At 37.9% G+C, this 10,338-nt stretch overlaps 1 protein-coding gene across 1 annotated transcript in view; it reads right to left on the reverse strand.

Moving 5' to 3' along the window:
* Positions 1-10,338, reverse strand: part of LOC107671468 (eukaryotic translation initiation factor 3 subunit H-A-like) — a 71,150-nt gene that overhangs the window by 34,347 nt on the left and 26,465 nt on the right. The gene's annotated exons all lie outside the window — the stretch shown is intronic.

A 10,338-nucleotide genomic window follows, 5' to 3' on the forward strand; every position in this document is an offset into this window, starting at 1 on the left:
TCCTGCTGCTGTCTGTCATGTTAATCAAAGAACAAAAGACAAAGAAAATAACTTTCTGCTCTTGACTGAATATGTTTTATAACTTTAATGGTAAGCATTAATCTGTATTTAATTTTTATAATGAAGACTACAGAAATTAAAGTAATCAAATGTAAAATAACACTGGATGTGTTATTTTACATTTGATTACTTTAATTTCTGTAATATTTCTTACCTGAATAAAAACTTACTTAACCTGAAAAACTTAGTTTCATAGCTCTCTTTATTCTATTGCATTTATTTGTGCTGTTGTTTGCCATTTTTTTATTTGTTCTTATTTGATTACTGACATTTTACTTGTGTTTTTTTAATGAAAATAAAACTTTGCATTAAAGAAAAGTAGATTTTTGTTTGTATATGCTGTCAATTATAGTTCTTAGAAAGAAAATTGGAATTGGCAAAAATCGGTATCGGCAGATCACACTAACAAAAAAATCGGAAATCGGAATCGGCCAAGAAAATTGCAATCGGTGCATCTCTAGTAAAAACTACAGATTTTTTTTTTTTTTTTACAGTGTAACAAGAAAGTTTATAATATCCATTTATAACTGTTCACTCAAGACTTACAACCACTACGAACAGCTTCATCTACACCTACAAATTTGGACAGCCCAAGATTCATGCCTCAAATAACCATAATAGCCATGCTAACGATTAGACAAATTACAACCATATTCCGACAAGTAAATCCAGAGCCTCCAAGGATAATCATCATGAATTCCAACTTTATTTTACTCCCAGTGAACCTTGAGAATAAGCCACAACCATACCGAAAGACAATGCCACGGCTCCTTCAGGCCGCAGCAGTGACAATCAAACGGATAGAGATCTGCATTATGCATGCATCTCAGCCTTCCAAAGCTGCAATTCTCTAATTTGATATGGCAGTGTGGCCTGCGTGATGGTACTGCAAAATGGGCAATCTGAAACACCAGCTTTATCCCAAAAAAAGATTAAACCAGATGATTTGAAACCACCGCTGTGCACGTTCAACCAACAAAGGTCAACACTGGGCCCTCTGACACCCACCATTTTTCCATTTGGAATAACAAGATCCCTCCCGTCATGACAATCTACTGCGTTACTGCTTCCACCCAGCAAGTCTGCCAACACCAGATGAAGCTGCAGTATGGAAAAACGGGATCCTGGTTCATTAAGCACAAACCACCGCGAGAATTAATACAGAGACAGCAGGCCAACAGCATTACCTCACTTTAGAGCATTGTGGACATTAGTCAGGGTAAACACTATATTTAATTTAACACAAATAAAAATGAAGCTGTGAGGGACAGATATTGGAGTCAACCATTTAGACAAAAAATCTGTTCATCCAGAGTTGCAACCAGAGTTGTGCACAAATCAGCGGTGAGGAACTGGCTCCTGCTCAATTCATCAGTCTGAATATGAATAGAATTGGCAGCAGGACGTTCAGTTAGAAACGGGGTGCAAATAACAGGAAGAGGAATTTCTGACAGGTAATGGATTCCGTAAAGTTTTTCCACCTCAGTGAACAAGCTAACTTATTAAATATGATGAAAAACAAACTAAGTACATATTTCAACAGATGACATTTCCAACCTATCTAGCCTGAAAGCTAAGACTTTTAAATGTTTTTCTAAACTTTCAAAGACAACATTCAAAGTTTGTCTTGAAAGACATTGCTTTTTCAATTCAATTTTATTTGTATAACACGTTTCACAAGATGTAGTTTCAAAGCAGCTTTACAGAAATGCTTCTTTCAGTGTTACAATTGTGTTATTCTGTTTAGGTTTTGAAATTTGTTTTAATTCTACCTTATTACATTCAAAGACAAACTGCATTCAAATACAAACTGAATACAAATTCAGGGACTGAATTTGAATTTAAAAGTCATTCTCAATTAAATTTTAAATGGCGCAATGGCTCAACCTGTTTGCCCCATTCCTAAGTTTTTAAATGACCCGCCACCAGTGTTAAGACGAAGAATTAGTAAAGCTTTTAAAAACGAGTCTTAAGACATTTGGTTCCATTCTGTTTTGTTCCATCTAGCTGTTTTGCACACATTAATGTAGTGTTGGGTCCAAGTCCACCTTGTCGAAATCCCAGTCCTTTACCAACTGGAATGGAAGACGTTTATGATGTTGATGATTTTTTTTACCTTTCATGTTAAAAATTACATATTCATCTGTACTTTGAAAAATGTCTGTGTCCAAAATGTCTGTCAAAATTGAGTACAAGTCCACTCAAGTCCATCGAGTTTATTCATAATTGCAGTCAAGAGTCCAAATATCCCAAATCTACAATGCGTCTTACAGAAATGTCACATGTCCAGCCAAGACATGAACCTGCAGCCAGCCTAAAGACCAATTAGTTGATTTCAACAAGTAGTTTTGCACATCCTTAACTAAGACCCAAGAAAAATGGCATCCACCCCAGCAAAGGTCCCCAGTAGATGCTGCAGCATGTCAAGTTCATTGTGGATTCAACAGTCGATGGGAAGATAATAAAAGCACATTCTTCATGAGACGGCAACTAGAAGGCATGGATAATCTCAGAAAGACAGCGAGCCGGTGCTGGCGCCTGTGCCCGAAGACGGTCTGCGAGGACAATCCTGTGGGACCGGTGAGGTGCGCGGTGAAAAGAAAGAGAAGTAAAAGGAGGGGCGAAACACAACAGCTTGAATGATGGGATGTATTTGTCAAATGAAGGGTTGCTTTGGTCGACTCTCGTCCCATTAGAGCACAAGATATTGACTCGTATAAAGCAGGCTGATGTTTATTTTCCCCTCTGCTTTTCTGCAGTGGTGGCAGCACTGCATCAGGGTGTCAGGCACTCACAGGGCTCTCTTAACTAAGATTAATTGCAGCTAATCGGCGATGCCCGTTGGAACACGGAGCAAAGCGATCCTCAGATCCTATTACGCAGCTGCTCGCGAAGAGAAAATTAGCTAGCTTGCTTCGCCGACGCGGGACGAGTCGCGGGAGCTTGATATGTTGTTTGCTTCCAGTCACACATGCATCTGTCAATAAGACAGTGAGAAAACATGTGCGCCGGCGTGTCACCATGACACACTCCCTCTGCATTTCACTCAATCCCCATCCCTCCTGCTGGCTGAGAAAGGAGAACAGAAGGAAATGCATGTGCTCGCTCACTCCCTCCGAACGCCGTCCTGGTGCACATCTGCAAATGGCGGATGATTTCATATTTCACACTTGTTCTGCAGAAAGCACGGCTGGCGAGCCTCTAATTACCGGTAGGATTTCAAGTGCTGCTACAAGAAGATTCAATACAACTTACATTGGCACAACATCAGAATAACAAGGACGAGCGCTCTGGCATGCTAGGACGGAAAGGGATTTGCTCGTTCCTCATTGTTTGACGCAACAACAGGCACAAAAAGGGCCTCTTTTCACATCTGCAGAAGGACTGGATCTTATCTGGACTTTAGATGAGGAAATACACAACAATGAATCATGTGGTTTAACATGAACATCATATTTCAAGTAATCAATTAAGCGGGAACCCTCTAGGGAGGCGAAACACACCAAGTATTTTACGCAGTAGTGCCTTCTGGCTGCCTGCTGGATGAAATATGGCCCTCCGAAGAAGTAGATTATAACAAGCATTAGCCAACAGCCATTATAATAGCTGCTGTCATTGGCTTACATTATAATATTATTATTAGTTTTGTGTTTGGCATCTTTACTACTAGAAACTGCGTCGATGTCTATAAACATTTTGGTAGAACTTTACAATAAGTTTATTCAAAATTCAATGTTTACAAGCATGCTAAAGCAGTATTGCTCTCGGAACAGAAAAAGAGATTTGTTTAAAAGGGTTTTAGTGGTCATGATGTCATTGGAGAGACAATGAAGGGTCGTTGAGCATCTTTGACAAAATAAAATCAAAGTAAAATTGCAGTTGACTGGATTTAACCAAATTATCTGTAATGACTTGGATGACAGTCGAATTGGATGAAATGTTTGTAACAATTTACAATAAGGTTAATTTTGTTCATGTATATAAGGTATCATGAGTTAATTAACAACACATTTTTACAACATTCATTTAATGTGCATTGTTTCATACAAAATTAAATGAACAATGGCCATTTTCAATGCATGATCAAAGATACAAGCAGACAAATAGGCTTCTTTGAAAATTACAATAAAACTATACAAAATCTTACAAGATTCCTACATGGTTTTCTGATGAAAAATATTAACATACTGGAAAAAAATGAATTGCTTAAATGAAAATGCTTAAAATTAAAAAATTAGCACAAACACACAAAAACATTTTTTAATTCAAAACGTCATTCAAAATGTAACTGACAGCAAAGATGGCGTCAAAATATTTGAATACTGAATTCCTATTTTATTTGAATATAGAATTACAATTGGTCTATTTAAACACTTGACCTTTACACTGCTAAGAAGTGTCAAGTTTTGTGTTGATTCTCATACACAGTATAATACATAATACATGACACATGCTGAACGTCACATTTTTTTCAGCCAGAACTGAAGCCTAAAATCCAAACTTCCCTAAACATTAACAAGATTCTTCTGCTGACATGCAAGCACTGCCATTTCCTTCTGGAGATGCAAATCTGGTTTGTAGATTAATTATCCAATGTGATACGATTGTGACATGTCAGTTCACAGCCTTTCATAATCTGACAGATGGCGCTTAATTCTGTTGACGTGCTAGCAAAGTGCAACTTCAAATGCTCTGTTGCTGTTCAGCTGCAATGCTAATTTGGAAAATACACTCTGCCTGCCACCACTTTTTCGATCACTATTGACAATCAATTTTTCAGTCTGCAATGATCCAATTGAAGCAACCATTGAAATGCTAATTTTTTAATTTTACAATCATATGAATCACAATCGTCAAAACATGTCAGTGTGGAGAACAATTTACATTATACGGTAGTTCTTTTTTCATAGAATTACTGTCTGTATCTGGATTATTCTTTTGTATAAATGCTATTTACTGGTTCTTAGGTATTTTAAATGTCATTACATTTATACTTCCTAAGAAGAGACTGTCCTTGCAAAAAGCAGTTTGTACCTGGTGGATTTAGATCTGAGCAAACCTAGAAAATTAATAGAAATTTCCATGATTCTTCCAGGCCCGAAAATAACAAGAAACCTTATTTCTACAAGCCAGGTTTGCTGTATGTGCAAAGGAACATAAGAGTGATAGAAAAATATAGACATCAGTGGCACCCTGGGACTTCATACCTTCAATCCCTTCATCTGACTCTGGAGTCACAGTGGCGTGATTCCCGGAAGATACTTGCTAGTCACTGAGGTTGATCTTCCTGCACTTGTGATTAATTATGCCTTGAGAGGTGCAGAGCAATCTACTAAAACCCTGGACAGGACATATTCAGTGGTGGCATCAGGGACCATTAATAAATCAGGCCATTTAAGTAGAAGATGGGAACATTGCCAGGGTCATGATGGCGGGCCACGTCCCCTGAGAAACCAAACGGGAAATGGATCGTGATTCCTCACTGATTAGCTTACCCTTAAGGTGCGCATTAGAGGCCAGGGGTTCAGGTGTCTGATTGTTCTTAAGGTTTCTCAGCCAGTGGTTCAAGAAACCTCTGGGGATTTACAGTGAAACTGCTGGAGTTTCATCAGATCACAGTCAAATGCCAAAGTCAAATTCAATTAAATTTGAAAAATGTGGGTTTTATTTAAAAGACAGACATGACTTAACGTTAATCAATATGAAGGACTTGGAGTGTCACTTAAATTTGCAACTAATTATATAATTTCATTGCCAAATAGCAACTAGTGTTTGTTTTTTATATATAAAATGTATTCGCTACATTTGACTGCATTATTAAATATGAATTAAACCAATTTCAAATACATCTATCTATCTATCTATTTGCAATTTGAAACATTTCCAATTAATTCAGTAGTAAATCATTAGCAAAAGAACCTTGAATGACTCTTTGGAACTAGAAATGACGGATTTGGCCTGTCATCTCCACTTCTAAGCTTCTCACAGAAAATGGAGGAACTGGTCAATGCTGGGACCAAACTCTCCCACTCTTTCGCTGCAAGCCCCCGGATATCAACTAAAAAACGGCGGGCCCCACTACCACCGAAGCCTGTGGGCCCAGCTCGCCCTCCTCCTCCTGTGAGAGCTCTCCGGCCGCTGCCACAACGCCAGGGCCCAAACCCTCCATCTGCTGTAGGTGAACCAAAAACAACTGATAACAGCTCTCAGTGATGTGTGTCGGGTCCCCGCTATGATAGCAGCAACATTCACTAGGGCTGTGCAATTAATCGAATGCGATTGTCATGCGCATCTCGTCAGTAAAGCCGGTTCCATGATTGGTAGTAAATCGCCATCACCTGCTTTCAGATGGAGCGGCATTTACTACACAGAGCCGTAGTTCACTGACAAGCTAGGCGATATCACGTTCATAATTGAATGCGATTCATCTGCGATTATGATTATCTCTGTGTAGTGAATGCCGCTCAATCTGAAAGCAGGTGATGGAGATTTACTACTAATCACGGGACCGGCTTTACTGACTAGATGCGCATGACAATCGCATGCGATTAATTGCACAGCCCTAACATTCACAAATGTTTACAGTAATCTGTGGCCTATTATGCATCAAACTAAGATTGCTGAGACACAAAGTAATTCCGTCAAGTTAGCATTTTTAAACATTCGCTCACGAAAAAAATAATAATTTCTGATCAATGACTTAACCACAAACAACCTGGATTTTATGTTTCTAAACGAAACATGGCTGGAAGACAGCTGCAGTGCAACAGTCCTCAATGAAACAGCCCCTCCTAACTTTAATTTTATAAGTGTCTGCAGGACTGATAGGAGAGGTGGAGGTGTAGCTGCTCCATTTAAAGATGTCTATCAATGCAAGCAAGTGTCATTTGGTCAGTACTTGTCCTTTGAATATCTAGGTATTGTGCTGAAAGGTGCTCCACGCATTATGTTTATCATTATTTACAGGCCTCCAAAATACTCTCCAGCCTTTGTTGAAGAGTTCACAGAACTGATATCAATGATTTAGTCAGAGTTTGACTGTTTTCCTATTGCAGGGGATTTTAATATTCACATAGATAATGCAGAAATCAAAATTACAAAAGAAATTATAACTATTTTTAACACTTTTGACCTGATTCAGCATGTACATGAACCCACACACAATCGTGGACACACTCTAGACTTAATCACCAGTAGAGGTCTAAACATTTCATCCATTGTTATTAAGGATGTAGCACTATCTGATCACTTCTGTATTTTCTTTGCTATATTGATCTCTGTTACCACTGAATCTAGATCTGTCTCTGTCAGAAAGAGATGCATTAATGAAAACACTAGTGTGCTATTTATGGAGGCTATATCTTTAACACCAAGCATTTCTGCAGACTCTGTTGATCTTCTCCTTGATTCCTTTAACTCAAAAGTTAAGAATGTTATTGATGATATTGCTCCTGTGAAAGTCAGCAAGAAGACTGGCAGACAAATATCAGCTTGGAGAAAATCAACAGCAGTAAAGAGTATGAAAAGACAATGCAGAAAAGCTGAGCGGATGTGGCGGAAGACAAAACTTGAAATTCACTATAGCATCGATAAAGACAGCCTTCATGTTTTCAATGTGAAACTAGCCCCAGCTAGACCTTATTCTCAAACCTTATAAACAGTAACTTAAACAACACTCACACTCTTTTTGCTACTGTTGAGAGACTGACAAACACAGGGTGGACTATTGTAATGGTCTCCTTACCGGCCTTCCCAAGAAGACCATTAGACAGCTGCAGCTCATCCAGAACGCTGCTGCCAGAATTCTGACTAGAACCAGAAAATCTGAGCATATCACACCAGTCCTCAGGTCTTAGGACCTAAATACATTGCAGATATGCTCACTGAATATAAACCAGACCACCAGTCAGTTAGAAATACCAAGGGTTCACACAAAACAAGGGGAGTCCACTTTTAGCTATTATGCCGTCGGCAGTTGGATGATTCAAATATGTGACAATTCAAATCGGTAGAGATGCTAAACAAATCGCGATTCATTTAGGGGTAGGAGTTTATATGAATGTATGTCTGAGGGGAACTTACTGTCTATAGAAAAGTTTAGATGGTATTTCGTAAGTTCAGCGCTGCTGTGTTTACAGCGGAAACCAGGAAACACTAAGCGCCACCTGCTAGCAGAGAGTAAATCTGCGTCTCATTCAGCTCTGCTGTTTCATGCAGATATTTTTATTTATAGTTTCACAAAACTGAAGTCAAACCATTCTGTTTTTGCTTCAAATTTCGAAACTATACAATCTAATTTAGTTTAAAAACTGCTCAAGTTGCATGTATGCAGCATCTTTCTTTGGATCATGATTAAAATGCAGTGGTTGCCTCTAATTTTAAATGGAAAGAGCACAGACAAAGCCTTATTTTTTTCAATTTAGTTTTGTTATTTACATTTACATTATATGTAAATTTAGTAATTTAGCAGACGCTTTTATCCAAAGCGATTTACAAATGACAATAGAAGCAATCAAAACCAACAAAAGAGCAGTAATATGCAAGTGCTATATTAGTATATTATTATAGTATTATATTTCAATTTCACAAAGAAATGTGCAGCATTTTGTCCAAGCAATAATAAAAGGACACATTTAATTTATAATTTGTCTTAAATCTAATTTTGTTAAAAAAAAATTACAATAATCGTGAATCGAATCGAATCGTGAAATCAAAATCGTGAATCGAATCGTGAGTTGAGTGAATCGTTACATCCCTACTTCAGAGGAAAATTTATTTTTTTTTTGACTTAATATACAGTAACTCAATATGTAGGACTATGAAAGCCACATTGAAAATCCACACATTGGAACCAGTGTTGTAAAACTAAAACAATAAAAATCTTAATTCATTTAAATACAGAAAATAAAACAAATTAAATGAAAAACCTAAAAAAAAAAAAAAAACTAAAATTACCAAAACTAAAACAAAGCAAAACATAAATAAAAGCTAATAATAACTGAAATTTCAAAATATTAATAAATATTATAATAGTAGATAAACAATACTTAAAAAAAAAAAATTTGGTTGGACCAAATTAACTTAATTGCCAAAAAAGTGTTGCTTTTCAAATAGCAACTAAAATGTTCCATTTATTTTGCATTTAAATAAGTAAGAGAAGCATGAGTGATTCTTTCAAACTAGAAATGAAAACTTGTGTCTAAGTAAGATCTAAGTAAGCTACAAGAAAGAACATTAAGACGACGACTTAAAAAAAAAAAGTAAAAATATGCATCTTAAAATATGGTAACTGCAGTAAAAGTTAAAAAATAATAATAATTGACTCAGGAACACTGAATACTGAACATTAAGGCCACTTAAAAATGCCATGGCTGCATTACCACCTCGGAGCATGCATACATTTTCAATAATTTAACAATCCATTGTTAATTATTTCTTACATATACCATTAAGTTGGTATAAAACTACTCATAATTTAAGATTTTAGTCAGACACCCACCCCAGTTCAGAACCTATTTGAAATCTCAGGAGGCACTTCAAGCAAGTAATTTAACATCATAAGAGTCCAGCTGACCTGACAAAACACATCATGTCATCACGAGTCGGATTTTATTTGGTCAAGTTGATTACAAATGGGTGAAAACACCTGCCCTGACCTGCCGTACATGTGAACAGCACAGGCCAAATGGAAAGTTTGTTAGATTCAATGAGGAGGGGTGCGGTGGGCTAGATAAGCTTATCTAAGGGCCACATTGTGGGTCTAATCTTAGAGCAGCGCACATGGCTGGCAGTGCCTGTCCCTGTAGGGTCCGCTTAATCGATAACCGCCACACACCTGGATCTTTCAGCCTGTAGCGTCCCATGTCTCACCCAGCTCCCACGGCGTGACGCCCCTCTGTCATCTCTCACCTCCCTTCGCATGAGCTCAATGAATCAGCAGATGTCAGAAGATCCCTGGAAACTTGAATCAAGTTCAGGGTTGCTGCTTCCAGCGATGTGTGCAGATATTCAACCAATAATCAAGCGCACCACATCTATTCTTCCAAGCGCTCACGCTGGTGCTGGGATGAGCTCCACTGTAATCAATCTGCTCTCTGACTGTTTCCACGTCAGTCTGCCAGACCACCAGCCGAACACTCACGAACAGGTTACAAAACAGGGCCTGAAACTCTAGACTTACATATTCAGAGGTTTGAAAGCCTGTAATTAGGGATGCGCCGATCCGATATTCATATCGGGTATCGGCTCCGATAGTGCCATTTTTCTCGGATCGGGTAT

The sequence above is a fragment of the Sinocyclocheilus anshuiensis genome, unplaced genomic scaffold, assembly GCF_001515605.1.
Source record: "Sinocyclocheilus anshuiensis isolate Anshui unplaced genomic scaffold, SAMN03320099.WGS_v1.1 scaffold552, whole genome shotgun sequence".
NCBI lineage: Eukaryota > Metazoa > Chordata > Actinopteri > Cypriniformes > Cyprinidae > Sinocyclocheilus > Sinocyclocheilus anshuiensis.